This window comes from Marmota flaviventris, chromosome 14 (assembly GCF_047511675.1).
Source record: "Marmota flaviventris isolate mMarFla1 chromosome 14, mMarFla1.hap1, whole genome shotgun sequence".
Classification (NCBI taxonomy): domain Eukaryota; kingdom Metazoa; phylum Chordata; class Mammalia; order Rodentia; family Sciuridae; genus Marmota; species Marmota flaviventris.
In genome coordinates, this window is record NC_092511.1 from 75897323 (window position 1) to 75913208 (window position 15886).

At 66.7% G+C, this 15886-nt stretch overlaps 7 non-coding genes across 7 annotated transcripts; all 7 read left to right on the forward strand.

Annotated features, from left to right (window-relative positions):
• The first annotated feature begins 82 nt into the window (after positions 1-82).
• On the forward strand, positions 83-201 carry LOC139701899 (5S ribosomal RNA). The gene has a single exon (XR_011704498.1). It is a non-coding gene; the product is annotated as a 5S ribosomal RNA (ribosomal RNA).
• Positions 202-2593: 2392 nt separating this feature from the next.
• On the forward strand, positions 2594-2712 carry LOC139701900 (5S ribosomal RNA). Its single transcript, XR_011704499.1, has one exon. It is a non-coding gene; the product is annotated as a 5S ribosomal RNA (ribosomal RNA).
• Positions 2713-5108: 2396 nt separating this feature from the next.
• LOC139701901 (5S ribosomal RNA) lies at positions 5109-5227 on the forward strand. The gene has a single exon (XR_011704500.1). It is a non-coding gene; the product is annotated as a 5S ribosomal RNA (ribosomal RNA).
• A 2394-nt stretch (positions 5228-7621) lies between these two features.
• On the forward strand, positions 7622-7740 carry LOC139701902 (5S ribosomal RNA). Its single transcript, XR_011704501.1, has one exon. It is a non-coding gene; the product is annotated as a 5S ribosomal RNA (ribosomal RNA).
• A 2396-nt stretch (positions 7741-10136) lies between these two features.
• Positions 10137-10255, forward strand: LOC139701903 (5S ribosomal RNA). The gene has a single exon (XR_011704502.1). It is a non-coding gene; the product is annotated as a 5S ribosomal RNA (ribosomal RNA).
• A 2394-nt stretch (positions 10256-12649) lies between these two features.
• On the forward strand, positions 12650-12768 carry LOC139701905 (5S ribosomal RNA). The gene has a single exon (XR_011704504.1). It is a non-coding gene; the product is annotated as a 5S ribosomal RNA (ribosomal RNA).
• Positions 12769-15166: 2398 nt separating this feature from the next.
• Positions 15167-15285, forward strand: LOC139701906 (5S ribosomal RNA). Its single transcript, XR_011704505.1, has one exon. It is a non-coding gene; the product is annotated as a 5S ribosomal RNA (ribosomal RNA).
• The last annotated feature ends 601 nt before the right edge of the window (positions 15286-15886 follow it).

The following is a 15886-nucleotide window of genomic DNA, read 5'->3' on the forward strand; positions in this document are numbered from 1 at the left end:
CCCCTCCACCCCCCTCCCGTCCCCTGGACTGAAGGGTGGAACCCGGAGCAGGCTCTTGAGGCGCCCCCGGGCGGCCCTCCCCGTCTACGGCCATACCACCCTGAACGCGCCCGATCTCGTCTGATCTCGGAAGCTAAGCAGGGTCGGGCCTGGTTAGTACTTGGATGGGAGACCGCCTGGGAATACCGGGTGCTGTAGGCTTTTGCGCCCCCTTCCCACACACACTTTTAACTTGCGTGGCCCCGAGAGACAGGCCGTGACCCCCGGGCCCTCGGGCCAGGGCGCAGGCGCAGCCCTGGGCTGCCGGTCGCTGTCCCTTCAGGCCTGCGGCTGGCCTCCCGACGACCAGCGCCCAGCGCCTGCAACAAGGCCCACAGGCCTGGCTCTCCCCAGGGACGCTAGGACACTCACTCCATGAGACCCCGCTGAGCCGAGCCAGGTCCAGGCCACGACCCTCCATGTGCACCCAGACCGACCCCCCCACCCCTCGGCCTGGAGGATGGGGTGTGTGGGGGGGCGACACCCGCCTTCCCCAGAACACGGGGCCCACCCGCGGGGCCCGCTCCCTCACCCGTTCCTGCCACACAAGCAGAACCTTGACACCCAGATCCTGGGAGTGGGAGAGTCCATCGAGCGTCTCTGCCTGGGTCCTTTCTCTTTGCACCACCTCCGCAAGGTCCCTCCTGTGTCTCTACCTCCTTCCCCACCGCCTTCCTCCGTGAGGGTCCCCCTGAGTCAATCTCTCTCTCTGCCTGTCTCTCCCTTTCACTCTCATCGGAGCAGCAGATGTCTCTGTGGGTCCCTGTTCATCCATCTCTCCTTCTCTCTTGTGCCTCTCTTGGCCTGTGAGGAGGCATCCCTGTCTCCATCTCCCACTCAATCCCTCTCTGGCCTTGACTCTCCTCTCTCTCTCTCTCTCTCTCTCTCTCTCTCTCTCTCACACACACACACACACACACACACACACACAGAGACACACACTCACCCCTCTACCCCCCACCCAACCCCAGCCAACTCACTCTGGGCTGCAAGTCACCAGGTCCATGGTAGCCTGGAGACTGGGCAGTCACAGGTTCTCTCATCTCCCATCTAACTTCCCATGGATGTAAGAGTGGATTCACACATCACCCTTGAAGTGCGCGCAGGACTTCAGGGTGTGTGCTCAGCAGAGGCTGAGAGAGGGCCGAGGAGGCCACAGGGTCTTAGGAGTCTGCGCTGAGAGCCAAGCAAGAGAGCAGATGGCAAAAGAGGGCAGGCGCTCCTGAAAGAGGAGGAAGCAGCCTTCAGAGCAGGCAAGCGGTTCGGGGCCAGGGGGTTGCCATGGAGGACCAGGTGCCAAGAGGAGTTGAAGCCTGGCCGGTGGGGACAGGGAAGCAGAGGCCCCTTGGTCGCGGTCACCGGTCCACCTGCAGAGGACAGGACAAGACGCAGGGCCTGACGACCCGGTGGGCGCGTGTCCCCGCAACGCAACCACCGCTCCCCTCCCTCCCCCCTCTCCCCCCTGCAATGCTTGCAGGGGAGGGGGCTTTCCGTCTGGTGAGGCCGCCGACTAAGCTCCCACAGGGGTTTGAATCAGGGTGCTTCTTCCACAGGCGGTCCTTTCCTGGACACTGGACAGAGGGGTCTATGCCCTTCCTCAGGGCGGTGCTGTGCACGTGCTGGTCGTTGACTGGTACCAACAAGGCGCAGAGCCCTCCGACCTTGGCATTGGGTCCGAAGGGGGTGACTGCGGTGGCTTTGCAGAGTGGGCCCGAAACTCAGGGCGAGGCACGACCCCAGCGGCGCACTTCTGAGCCTGGCCGGGCGACTGACTGACTGGGAGCCAGCGGGCCGCTGCCCCCGGCCACCCTCTGCCCGGTTTTCCCTGAGTCCCTGAGTGTGTTCCTCCCTCCTGCCCTCCCTGTGCGTGGCTCCACTCGCCAGGCACGCTCAGGGGACGTGTGTGGCCGGCGGCTGGCCATTGCCCAGTCGGACTGCATTTCCGCCTGGGGCGCTGGGCCTGTGTCAGGGTCCCTGGGGTGTCCGAGGGGGGTGCCCGCCTGCCTCTCCGCCCCTGGCTCTCTGGGCTCCGGGCTAGGCTAGGCTAGGTTCGCGCGCGCGGGACACTGAAACGGCCAGGGCTTCTGGGCTTCTCCGCCTGGCGAAAGGCGGGGTGGGCGTGGCGGTGGGGGGCCGGGGGTCCGTGGGGGGGTTGGGGTCGCGGGAGGCCTGGGCCTTGGCGAGGAGCGGCGGAGGAGGCCAGGCCACGCCAGGCCACGCCAGGCCGGGGCGGGGCGGTGCGATCCCTGCGGGCGCTTGGTGGGGCTCGCGGTAGGTGGAGCCAGGTGGAGAGGGGCGGTGTTGGAGGCGGGACTCAGCCAGTCCCAGTCTCCCAGGACCCCTGGGCCGCTGCCCGGTGGAGTCAGGTCGGAGCGGAGCGTGAGAGCCCCCAGCCTTGAGTTGAGTTGGGCTGGGCTGCGCTGTTGTGGGGCGGGCGAGGGAGGCCCCCTGCGACCACCCCCTCCGATTTCCCCCCTCCACCCCCCTCCCGTCCCCTGGACTGAAGGGTGGAACCCGGAGCAGGCTCTTGAGGCGCCCCCGGGTGGCCCTCCCCGTCTACGGCCATACCACCCTGAACGCGCCCGATCTCGTCTGATCTCGGAAGCTAAGCAGGGTCGGGCCTGGTTAGTACTTGGATGGGAGACCGCCTGGGAATACCGGGTGCTGTAGGCTTTTGCGCCCCCTTCCCACACACACTTTTAACTTGCGTGGCCCCGAGAGACAGGCCGTGACCCCCGGGCCCTCGGGCCAGGGCGCAGGCGCAGCCCTGGGCTGCCGGTCGCTGTCCCTTCAGGCCTGCGGCTGGCCTCCCGACGACCAGCGCCCAGCGCCTGCAACAAGGCCCACAGGCCTGGCTCTCCCCAGGGACGCTAGGACACTCACTCCATGAGACCCCGCTGAGCCGAGCCAGGTCCAGGCCACGACCCTCCATGTGCACCCAGACCGACCCCCCCACCCCTCGGCCTGGAGGATGGGGTGTGTGGGGGGGCGACACCCGCCTTCCCCAGAACACGGGGCCCACCCGCGGGGCCCGCTCCCTCACCCGTTCCTGCCACACAAGCAGAACCTTGACACCCAGATCCTGGGAGTGGGAGAGTCCATCGAGCGTCTCTGCCTGGGTCCTTTCTCTTTGCACCACCTCCGCAAGGTCCCTCCTGTGTCTCTACCTCCTTCCCCACCGCCTTCCTCCGTGAGGGTCCCCCTGAGTCAATCTCTCTCTCTGCCTGTCTCTCCCTTTCACTCTCATCGGAGCAGCAGATGTCTCTGTGGGTCCCTGTTCATCCATCTCTCCTTCTCTCTTGTGCCTCTCTTGGCCTGTGAGGAGGCATCCCTGTCTCCATCTCCCACTCAATCCCTCTCTGGCCTTGACTCTCCTCTCTCTCTCTCTCTCTCTCTCTCTCTCTCTCTCTCTCTCACACACACACACACACACACACACACACACAGAGACACACACTCACCCCTCTACCCCCCACCCAACCCCAGCCAACTCACTCTGGGCTGCAAGTCACCAGGTCCATGGTAGCCTGGAGACTGGGCAGTCACAGGTTCTCTCATCTCCCATCTAACTTCCCATGGATGTAAGAGTGGATTCACACATCACCCTTGAAGTGCGCGCAGGACTTCAGGGTGTGTGCTCAGCAGAGGCTGAGAGAGGGCCGAGGAGGCCACAGGGTCTTAGGAGTCTGCGCTGAGAGCCAAGCAAGAGAGCAGATGGCAAAAGAGGGCAGGCGCTCCTGAAAGAGGAGGAAGCAGCCTTCAGAGCAGGCAAGCGGTTCGGGGCCAGGGGGTTGCCATGGAGGACCAGGTGCCAAGAGGAGTTGAAGCCTGGCCGGTGGGGACAGGGAAGCAGAGGCCCCTTGGTCGCGGTCACCGGTCCACCTGCAGAGGACAGGACAAGACGCAGGGCCTGACGACCCGGTGGGCGCGTGTCCCCGCAACGCAACCACCGCTCCCCTCCCTCCCCCCTCTCCCCCCTGCAATGCTTGCAGGGGAGGGGGCTTTCCGTCTGGTGAGGCCGCCGACTAAGCTCCCACAGGGGTTTGAATCAGGGTGCTTCTTCCACAGGCGGTCCTTTCCTGGACACTGGACAGAGTGGTCTATGCCCTTCCTCAGGGCGGTGCTGTGCACGTGCTGGTCGTTGACTGGTACCAACAAGGCGCAGAGCCCTCCGACCTTGGCATTGGGTCCGAAGGGGGTGACTGCGGTGGCTTTGCAGAGTGGGCCCGAAACTCAGGGCGAGGCACGACCCCAGCGGCGCACTTCTGAGCCTGGCCGGGCGACTGACTGACTGGGAGCCAGCGGGCCGCTGCCCCCGGCCACCCTCTGCCCGGTTTTCCCTGAGTCCCTGAGTGTGTTCCTCCCTCCTGCCCTCCCTGTGCGTGGCTCCACTCGCCAGGCACGCTCAGGGGACGTGTGTGGCCGGCGGCTGGCCATTGCCCAGTCGGACTGCATTTCCGCCTGGGGCGCTGGGCCTGTGTCAGGGTCCCTGGGGTGTCCGAGGGGGGTGCCCGCCTGCCTCTCCGCCCCTGGCTCTCTGGGCTCCGGGCTAGGCTAGGCTAGGTTCGCGCGCGCGGGACACTGAAACGGCCAGGGCTTCTGGGCTTCTCCGCCTGGCGAAAGGCGGGGTGGGCGTGGCGGTGGGGGGCCGGGGGTCCGTGGGGGGGTTGGGGTCGCGGGAGGCCTGGGCCTTGGCGAGGAGCGGCGGAGGAGGCCAGGCCACGCCAGGCCACGCCAGGCCGGGGCGGGGCGGTGCGATCCCTGCGGGCGCTTGGTGGGGCTCGCGGTAGGTGGAGCCAGGTGGAGAGGGGCGGTGTTGGAGGCGGGACTCAGCCAGTCCCAGTCTCCCAGGACCCCTGGGCCGCTGCCCGGTGGAGTCAGGTCGGAGCGGAGCGTGAGAGCCCCCAGCCTTGAGTTGAGTTGGGCTGGGCTGCGCTGTTGTGGGGCGGGCGAGGGAGGCCCCCTGCGACCACCCCCTCCGATTTCCCCCCTCCACCCCCCTCCCGTCCCCTGGACTGAAGGGTGGAACCCGGAGCAGGCTCTTGAGGCGCCCCCGGGCGGCCCTCCCCGTCTACGGCCATACCACCCTGAACGCGCCCGATCTCGTCTGATCTCGGAAGCTAAGCAGGGTCGGGCCTGGTTAGTACTTGGATGGGAGACCGCCTGGGAATACCGGGTGCTGTAGGCTTTTGCGCCCCCTTCCCACACACACTTTTAACTTGCGTGGCCCCGAGAGACAGGCCGTGACCCCCGGGCCCTCGGGCCAGGGCGCAGGCGCAGCCCTGGGCTGCCGGTCGCTGTCCCTTCAGGCCTGCGGCTGGCCTCCCGACGACCAGCGCCCAGCGCCTGCAACAAGGCCCACAGGCCTGGCTCTCCCCAGGGACGCTAGGACACTCACTCCATGAGACCCCGCTGAGCCGAGCCAGGTCCAGGCCACGACCCTCCATGTGCACCCAGACCGACCCCCCCACCCCTCGGCCTGGAGGATGGGGTGTGTGGGGGGGCGACACCCGCCTTCCCCAGAACACGGGGCCCACCCGCGGGGCCCGCTCCCTCACCCGTTCCTGCCACACAAGCAGAACCTTGACACCCAGATCCTGGGAGTGGGAGAGTCCATCGAGCGTCTCTGCCTGGGTCCTTTCTCTTTGCACCACCTCCGCAAGGTCCCTCCTGTGTCTCTACCTCCTTCCCCACCGCCTTCCTCCGTGAGGGTCCCCCTGAGTCAATCTCTCTCTCTGCCTGTCTCTCCCTTTCACTCTCATCGGAGCAGCAGATGTCTCTGTGGGTCCCTGTTCATCCATCTCTCCTTCTCTCTTGTGCCTCTCTTGGCCTGTGAGGAGGCATCCCTGTCTCCATCTCCCACTCAATCCCTCTCTGGCCTTGACTCTCCTCTCTCTCTCTCTCTCTCTCTCTCTCTCTCTCTCTCTCTCACACACACACACACACACACACACACACAGAGACACACACTCACCCCTCTACCCCCCACCCAACCCCAGCCAACTCACTCTGGGCTGCAAGTCACCAGGTCCATGGTAGCCTGGAGACTGGGCAGTCACAGGTTCTCTCATCTCCCATCTAACTTCCCATGGATGTAAGAGTGGATTCACACATCACCCTTGAAGTGCGCGCAGGACTTCAGGGTGTGTGCTCAGCAGAGGCTGAGAGAGGGCCGAGGAGGCCACAGGGTCTTAGGAGTCTGCGCTGAGAGCCAAGCAAGAGAGCAGATGGCAAAAGAGGGCAGGCGCTCCTGAAAGAGGAGGAAGCAGCCTTCAGAGCAGGCAAGCGGTTCGGGGCCAGGGGGTTGCCATGGAGGACCAGGTGCCAAGAGGAGTTGAAGCCTGGCCGGTGGGGACAGGGAAGCAGAGGCCCCTTGGTCGCGGTCACCGGTCCACCTGCAGAGGACAGGACAAGACGCAGGGCCTGACGACCCGGTGGGCGCGTGTCCCCGCAACGCAACCACCGCTCCCCTCCCTCCCCCCTCTCCCCCCTGCAATGCTTGCAGGGGAGGGGGCTTTCCGTCTGGTGAGGCCGCCGACTAAGCTCCCACAGGGGTTTGAATCAGGGTGCTTCTTCCACAGGCGGTCCTTTCCTGGACACTGGACAGAGGGGTCTATGCCCTTCCTCAGGGCGGTGCTGTGCACGTGCTGGTCGTTGACTGGTACCAACAAGGCGCAGAGCCCTCCGACCTTGGCATTGGGTCCGAAGGGGGTGACTGCGGTGGCTTTGCAGAGTGGGCCCGAAACTCAGGGCGAGGCACGACCCCAGCGGCGCACTTCTGAGCCTGGCCGGGCGACTGACTGACTGGGAGCCAGCGGGCCGCTGCCCCCGGCCACCCTCTGCCCGGTTTTCCCTGAGTCCCTGAGTGTGTTCCTCCCTCCTGCCCTCCCTGTGCGTGGCTCCACTCGCCAGGCACGCTCAGGGGACGTGTGTGGCCGGCGGCTGGCCATTGCCCAGTCGGACTGCATTTCCGCCTGGGGCGCTGGGCCTGTGTCAGGGTCCCTGGGGTGTCCGAGGGGGGTGCCCGCCTGCCTCTCCGCCCCTGGCTCTCTGGGCTCCGGGCTAGGCTAGGCTAGGTTCGCGCGCGCGGGACACTGAAACGGCCAGGGCTTCTGGGCTTCTCCGCCTGGCGAAAGGCGGGGTGGGCGTGGCGGTGGGGGGCCGGGGGTCCGTGGGGGGGTTGGGGTCGCGGGAGGCCTGGGCCTTGGCGAGGAGCGGCGGAGGAGGCCAGGCCACGCCAGGCCACGCCAGGCCGGGGCGGGGCGGTGCGATCCCTGCGGGCGCTTGGTGGGGCTCGCGGTAGGTGGAGCCAGGTGGAGAGGGGCGGTGTTGGAGGCGGGACTCAGCCAGTCCCAGTCTCCCAGGACCCCTGGGCCGCTGCCCGGTGGAGTCAGGTCGGAGCGGAGCGTGAGAGCCCCCAGCCTTGAGTTGAGTTGGGCTGGGCTGCGCTGTTGTGGGGCGGGCGAGGGAGGCCCCCTGCGACCACCCCCTCCGATTTCCCCCCTCCACCCCCCTCCCGTCCCCTGGACTGAAGGGTGGAACCCGGAGCAGGCTCTTGAGGCGCCCCCGGGTGGCCCTCCCCGTCTACGGCCATACCACCCTGAACGCGCCCGATCTCGTCTGATCTCGGAAGCTAAGCAGGGTCGGGCCTGGTTAGTACTTGGATGGGAGACCGCCTGGGAATACCGGGTGCTGTAGGCTTTTGCGCCCCCTTCCCACACACACTTTTAACTTGCGTGGCCCCGAGAGACAGGCCGTGACCCCCGGGCCCTCGGGCCAGGGCGCAGGCGCAGCCCTGGGCTGCCGGTCGCTGTCCCTTCAGGCCTGCGGCTGGCCTCCCGACGACCAGCGCCCAGCGCCTGCAACAAGGCCCACAGGCCTGGCTCTCCCCAGGGACGCTAGGACACTCACTCCATGAGACCCCGCTGAGCCGAGCCAGGTCCAGGCCACGACCCTCCATGTGCACCCAGACCGACCCCCCCACCCCTCGGCCTGGAGGATGGGGTGTGTGGGGGGGCGACACCCGCCTTCCCCAGAACACGGGGCCCACCCGCGGGGCCCGCTCCCTCACCCGTTCCTGCCACACAAGCAGAACCTTGACACCCAGATCCTGGGAGTGGGAGAGTCCATCGAGCGTCTCTGCCTGGGTCCTTTCTCTTTGCACCACCTCCGCAAGGTCCCTCCTGTGTCTCTACCTCCTTCCCCACCGCCTTCCTCCGTGAGGGTCCCCCTGAGTCAATCTCTCTCTCTGCCTGTCTCTCCCTTTCACTCTCATCGGAGCAGCAGATGTCTCTGTGGGTCCCTGTTCATCCATCTCTCCTTCTCTCTTGTGCCTCTCTTGGCCTGTGAGGAGGCATCCCTGTCTCCATCTCCCACTCAATCCCTCTCTGGCCTTGACTCTCCTCTCTCTCTCTCTCTCTCTCTCTCTCTCTCTCTCTCTCTCTCTCACACACACACACACACACACACACACAGAGACACACACTCACCCCTCTACCCCCCACCCAACCCCAGCCAACTCACTCTGGGCTGCAAGTCACCAGGTCCATGGTAGCCTGGAGACTGGGCAGTCACAGGTTCTCTCATCTCCCATCTAACTTCCCATGGATGTAAGAGTGGATTCACACATCACCCTTGAAGTGCGCGCAGGACTTCAGGGTGTGTGCTCAGCAGAGGCTGAGAGAGGGCCGAGGAGCCCACAGGGTCTTAGGAGTCTGCGCTGAGAGCCAAGCAAGAGAGCAGATGGCAAAAGAGGGCAGGCGCTCCTGAAAGAGGAGGAAGCAGCCTTCAGAGCAGGCAAGCGGTTCGGGGCCAGGGGGTTGCCATGGAGGACCAGGTGCCAAGAGGAGTTGAAGCCTGGCCGGTGGGGACAGGGAAGCAGAGGCCCCTTGGTCGCGGTCACCGGTCCACCTGCAGAGGACAGGACAAGACGCAGGGCCTGACGACCCGGTGGGCGCGTGTCCCCGCAACGCAACCACCGCTCCCCTCCCTCCCCCCTCTCCCCCCTGCAATGCTTGCAGGGGAGGGGGCTTTCCGTCTGGTGAGGCCGCCGACTAAGCTCCCACAGGGGTTTGAATCAGGGTGCTTCTTCCACAGGCGGTCCTTTCCTGGACACTGGACAGAGGGGTCTATGCCCTTCCTCAGGGCGGTGCTGTGCACGTGCTGGTCGTTGACTGGTACCAACAAGGCGCAGAGCCCTCCGACCTTGGCATTGGGTCCGAAGGGGGTGACTGCGGTGGCTTTGCAGAGTGGGCCCGAAACTCAGGGCGAGGCACGACCCCAGCGGCGCACTTCTGAGCCTGGCCGGGCGACTGACTGACTGGGAGCCAGCGGGCCGCTGCCCCCGGCCACCCTCTGCCCGGTTTTCCCTGAGTCCCTGAGTGTGTTCCTCCCTCCTGCCCTCCCTGTGCGTGGCTCCACTCGCCAGGCACGCTCAGGGGACGTGTGTGGCCGGCGGCTGGCCATTGCCCAGTCGGACTGCATTTCCGCCTGGGGCGCTGGGCCTGTGTCAGGGTCCCTGGGGTGTCCGAGGGGGGTGCCCGCCTGCCTCTCCGCCCCTGGCTCTCTGGGCTCCGGGCTAGGCTAGGCTAGGTTCGCGCGCGCGGGACACTGAAACGGCCAGGGCTTCTGGGCTTCTCCGCCTGGCGAAAGGCGGGGTGGGCGTGGCGGTGGGGGGCCGGGGGTCCGTGGGGGGGTTGGGGTCGCGGGAGGCCTGGGCCTTGGCGAGGAGCGGCGGAGGAGGCCAGGCCACGCCAGGCCACGCCAGGCCGGGGCGGGGCGGTGCGATCCCTGCGGGCGCTTGGTGGGGCTCGCGGTAGGTGGAGCCAGGTGGAGAGGGGCGGTGTTGGAGGCGGGACTCAGCCAGTCCCAGTCTCCCAGGACCCCTGGGCCGCTGCCCGGTGGAGTCAGGTCGGAGCGGAGCGTGAGAGCCCCCAGCCTTGAGTTGAGTTGGGCTGGGCTGCGCTGTTGTGGGGCGGGCGAGGGAGGCCCCCTGCGACCACCCCCTCCGATTTCCCCCCTCCACCCCCCTCCCGTCCCCTGGACTGAAGGGTGGAACCCGGAGCAGGCTCTTGAGGCGCCCCCGGGCGGCCCTCCCCGTCTACGGCCATACCACCCTGAACGCGCCCGATCTCGTCTGATCTCGGAAGCTAAGCAGGGTCGGGCCTGGTTAGTACTTGGATGGGAGACCGCCTGGGAATACCGGGTGCTGTAGGCTTTTGCGCCCCCTTCCCACACACACTTTTAACTTGCGTGGCCCCGAGAGACAGGCCGTGACCCCCGGGCCCTCGGGCCAGGGCGCAGGCGCAGCCCTGGGCTGCCGGTCGCTGTCCCTTCAGGCCTGCGGCTGGCCTCCCGACGACCAGCGCCCAGCGCCTGCAACAAGGCCCACAGGCCTGGCTCTCCCCAGGGACGCTAGGACACTCACTCCATGAGACCCCGCTGAGCCGAGCCAGGTCCAGGCCACGACCCTCCATGTGCACCCAGACCGACCCCCCCACCCCTCGGCCTGGAGGATGGGGTGTGTGGGGGGGCGACACCCGCCTTCCCCAGAACACGGGGCCCACCCGCGGGGCCCGCTCCCTCACCCGTTCCTGCCACACAAGCAGAACCTTGACACCCAGATCCTGGGAGTGGGAGAGTCCATCGAGCGTCTCTGCCTGGGTCCTTTCTCTTTGCACCACCTCCGCAAGGTCCCTCCTGTGTCTCTACCTCCTTCCCCACCGCCTTCCTCCGTGAGGGTCCCCCTGAGTCAATCTCTCTCTCTGCCTGTCTCTCCCTTTCACTCTCATCGGAGCAGCAGATGTCTCTGTGGGTCCCTGTTCATCCATCTCTCCTTCTCTCTTGTGCCTCTCTTGGCCTGTGAGGAGGCATCCCTGTCTCCATCTCCCACTCAATCCCTCTCTGGCCTTGACTCTCCTCTCTCTCTCTCTCTCTCTCTCTCTCTCTCTCTCTCTCTCACACACACACACACACACACACACACACAGAGACACACACTCACCCCTGTACCCCCCACCCAACCCCAGCCAACTCACTCTGGGCTGCAAGTCACCAGGTCCATGGTAGCCTGGAGACTGGGCAGTCACAGGTTCTCTCATCTCCCATCTAACTTCCCATGGATGTAAGAGTGGATTCACACATCACCCTTGAAGTGCGCGCAGGACTTCAGGGTGTGTGCTCAGCAGAGGCTGAGAGAGGGCCGAGGAGGCCACAGGGTCTTAGGAGTCTGCGCTGAGAGCCAAGCAAGAGAGCAGATGGCAAAAGAGGGCAGGCGCTCCTGAAAGAGGAGGAAGCAGCCTTCAGAGCAGGCAAGCGGTTCGGGGCCAGGGGGTTGCCATGGAGGACCAGGTGCCAAGAGGAGTTGAAGCCTGGCCGGTGGGGACAGGGAAGCAGAGGCCCCTTGGTCGCGGTCACCGGTCCACCTGCAGAGGACAGGACAAGACGCAGGGCCTGACGACCCGGTGGGCGCGTGTCCCCGCAACGCAACCACCGCTCCCCTCCCTCCCCCCTCTCCCCCCTGCAATGCTTGCAGGGGAGGGGGCTTTCCGTCTGGTGAGGCCGCCGACTAAGCTCCCACAGGGGTTTGAATCAGGGTGCTTCTTCCACAGGCGGTCCTTTCCTGGACACTGGACAGAGGGGTCTATGCCCTTCCTCAGGGCGGTGCTGTGCACGTGCTGGTCGTTGACTGGTACCAACAAGGCGCAGAGCCCTCCGACCTTGGCATTGGGTCCGAAGGGGGTGACTGCGGTGGCTTTGCAGAGTGGGCCCGAAACTCAGGGCGAGGCACGACCCCAGCGGCGCACTTCTGAGCCTGGCCGGGCGACTGACTGACTGGGAGCCAGCGGGCCGCTGCCCCCGGCCACCCTCTGCCCGGTTTTCCCTGAGTCCCTGAGTGTGTTCCTCCCTCCTGCCCTCCCTGTGCGTGGCTCCACTCGCCAGGCACGCTCAGGGGACGTGTGTGGCCGGCGGCTGGCCATTGCCCAGTCGGACTGCATTTCCGCCTGGGGCGCTGGGCCTGTGTCAGGGTCCCTGGGGTGTCCGAGGGGGGTGCCCGCCTGCCTCTCCGCCCCTGGCTCTCTGGGCTCCGGGCTAGGCTAGGCTAGGTTCGCGCGCGCGGGACACTGAAACGGCCAGGGCTTCTGGGCTTCTCCGCCTGGCGAAAGGCGGGGTGGGCGTGGCGGTGGGGGGCCGGGGGTCCGTGGGGGGGTTGGGGTCGCGGGAGGCCTGGGCCTTGGCGAGGAGCGGCGGAGGAGGCCAGGCCACGCCAGGCCACGCCAGGCCGGGGCGGGGCGGTGCGATCCCTGCGGGCGCTTGGTGGGGCTCGCGGTAGGTGGAGCCAGGTGGAGAGGGGCGGTGTTGGAGGCGGGACTCAGCCAGTCCCAGTCTCCCAGGACCCCTGGGCCGCTGCCCGGTGGAGTCAGGTCGGAGCGGAGCGTGAGAGCCCCCAGCCTTGAGTTGAGTTGGGCTGGGCTGCGCTGTTGTGGGGCGGGCGAGGGAGGCCCCCTGCGACCACCCCCTCCGATTTCCCCCCTCCACCCCCCTCCCGTCCCCTGGACTGAAGGGTGGAACCCGGAGCAGGCTCTTGAGGCGCCCCCGGGCGGCCCTCCCCGTCTACGGCCATACCACCCTGAACGCGCCCGATCTCGTCTGATCTCGGAAGCTAAGCAGGGTCGGGCCTGGTTAGTACTTGGATGGGAGACCGCCTGGGAATACCGGGTGCTGTAGGCTTTTGCGCCCCCTTCCCACACACACTTTTAACTTGCGTGGCCCCGAGAGACAGGCCGTGACCCCCGGGCCCTCGGGCCAGGGCGCAGGCGCAGCCCTGGGCTGCCGGTCGCTGTCCCTTCAGGCCTGCGGCTGGCCTCCCGACGACCAGCGCCCAGCGCCTGCAACAAGGCCCACAGGCCTGGCTCTCCCCAGGGACGCTAGGACACTCACTCCATGAGACCCCGCTGAGCCGAGCCAGGTCCAGGCCACGACCCTCCATGTGCACCCAGACCGACCCCCCCACCCCTCGGCCTGGAGGATGGGGTGTGTGGGGGGGCGACACCCGCCTTCCCCAGAACACGGGGCCCACCCGCGGGGCCCGCTCCCTCACCCGTTCCTGCCACACAAGCAGAACCTTGACACCCAGATCCTGGGAGTGGGAGAGTCCATCGAGCGTCTCTGCCTGGGTCCTTTCTCTTTGCACCACCTCCGCAAGGTCCCTCCTGTGTCTCTACCTCCTTCCCCACCGCCTTCCTCCGTGAGGGTCCCCCTGAGTCAATCTCTCTCTCTGCCTGTCTCTCCCTTTCACTCTCATCGGAGCAGCAGATGTCTCTGTGGGTCCCTGTTCATCCATCTCTCCTTCTCTCTTGTGCCTCTCTTGGCCTGTGAGGAGGCATCCCTGTCTCCATCTCCCACTCAATCCCTCTCTGGCCTTGACTCTCCTCTCTCTCTCTCTCTCTCTCTCTCTCTCTCTCTCTCTCACACACACACACACACACACACACACACACACAGAGAGACACACACTCACCCCTCTACCCCCCACCCAACCCCAGCCAACTCACTCTGGGCTGCAAGTCACCAGGTCCATGGTAGCCTGGAGACTGGGCAGTCACAGGTTCTCTCATCTCCCATCTAACTTCCCATGGATGTAAGAGTGGATTCACACATCACCCTTGAAGTGCGCGCAGGACTTCAGGGTGTGTGCTCAGCAGAGGCTGAGAGAGGGCCGAGGAGGCCACAGGGTCTTAGGAGTCTGCGCTGAGAGCCAAGCAAGAGAGCAGATGGCAAAAGAGGGCAGGCGCTCCTGAAAGAGGAGGAAGCAGCCTTCAGAGCAGGCAAGCGGTTCGGGGCCAGGGGGTTGCCATGGAGGACCAGGTGCCAAGAGGAGTTGAAGCCTGGCCGGTGGGGACAGGGAAGCAGAGGCCCCTTGGTCGCGGTCACCGGTCCACCTGCAGAGGACAGGACAAGACGCAGGGCCTGACGACCCGGTGGGCGCGTGTCCCCGCAACGCAACCACCGCTCCCCTCCCTCCCCCCTCTCCCCCCTGCAATGCTTGCAGGGGAGGGGGCTTTCCGTCTGGTGAGGCCGCCGACTAAGCTCCCACAGGGGTTTGAATCAGGGTGCTTCTTCCACAGGCGGTCCTTTCCTGGACACTGGACAGAGGGGTCTATGCCCTTCCTCAGGGCGGTGCTGTGCACGTGCTGGTCGTTGACTGGTACCAACAAGGCGCAGAGCCCTCCGACCTTGGCATTGGGTCCGAAGGGGGTGACTGCGGTGGCTTTGCAGAGTGGGCCCGAAACTCAGGGCGAGGCACGACCCCAGCGGCGCACTTCTGAGCCTGGCCGGGCGACTGACTGACTGGGAGCCAGCGGGCCGCTGCCCCCGGCCACCCTCTGCCCGGTTTTCCCTGAGTCCCTGAGTGTGTTCCTCCCTCCTGCCCTCCCTGTGCGTGGCTCCACTCGCCAGGCACGCTCAGGGGACGTGTGTGGCCGGCGGCTGGCCATTGCCCAGTCGGACTGCATTTCCGCCTGGGGCGCTGGGCCTGTGTCAGGGTCCCTGGGGTGTCCGAGGGGGGTGCCCGCCTGCCTCTCCGCCCCTGGCTCTCTGGGCTCCGGGCTAGGCTAGGCTAGGTTCGCGCGCGCGGGACACTGAAACGGCCAGGGCTTCTGGGCTTCTCCGCCTGGCGAAAGGCGGGGTGGGCGTGGCGGTGGGGGGCCGGGGGTCCGTGGGGGGGTTGGGGTCGCGGGAGGCCTGGGCCTTGGCGAGGAGCGGCGGAGGAGGCCAGGCCACGCCAGGCCACGCCAGGCCGGGGCGGGGCGGTGCGATCCCTGCGGGCGCTTGGTGGGGCTCGCGGTAGGTGGAGCCAGGTGGAGAGGGGCGGTGTTGGAGGCGGGACTCAGCCAGTCCCAGTCTCCCAGGACCCCTGGGCCGCTGCCCGGTGGAGTCAGGTCGGAGCGGAGCGTGAGAGCCCCCAGCCTTGAGTTGAGTTGGGCTGGGCTGCGCTGTTGTGGGGCGGGCGAGGGAGGCCCCCTGCGACCACCCCCTCCGATTTCCCCCCTCCACCCCCCTCCCGTCCCCTGGACTGAAGGGTGGAACCCGGAGCAGGCTCTTGAGGCGCCCCCGGGCGGCCCTCCCCGTCTACGGCCATACCACCCTGAACGCGCCCGATCTCGTCTGATCTCGGAAGCTAAGCAGGGTCGGGCCTGGTTAGTACTTGGATGGGAGACCGCCTGGGAATACCGGGTGCTGTAGGCTTTTGCGCCCCCTTCCCACACACACTTTTAACTTGCGTGGCCCCGAGAGACAGGCCGTGACCCCCGGGCCCTCGGGCCAGGGCGCAGGCGCAGCCCTGGGCTGCCGGTCGCTGTCCCTTCAGGCCTGCGGCTGGCCTCCCGACGACCAGCGCCCAGCGCCTGCAACAAGGCCCACAGGCCTGGCTCTCCCCAGGGACGCTAGGACACTCACTCCATGAGACCCCGCTGAGCCGAGCCAGGTCCAGGCCACGACCCTCCATGTGCACCCAGACCGACCCCCCCACCCCTCGGCCTGGAGGATGGGGTGTGTGGGGGGGCGACACCCGCCTTCCCCAGAACACGGGGCCCACCCGCGGGGCCCGCTCCCTCACCCGTTCCTGCCACACAAGCAGAACCTTGACACCCAGATCCTGGGAGTGGGAGAGTCCATCGAGCGTCTCTGCCTGGGTCCTTTCTCTTTGCACCACCTCCGCAAGGTCCCTCCTGTGTCTCTACCTCCTTCCCCACCGCCTTCCTCCGTGAGGGTCCCCCTGAGTCAATCTCTCTCTCTGCCTGTCTCTCCCTTTCACTCTCATCGGAGCAGCAGATGTCTCTGTGGGTCC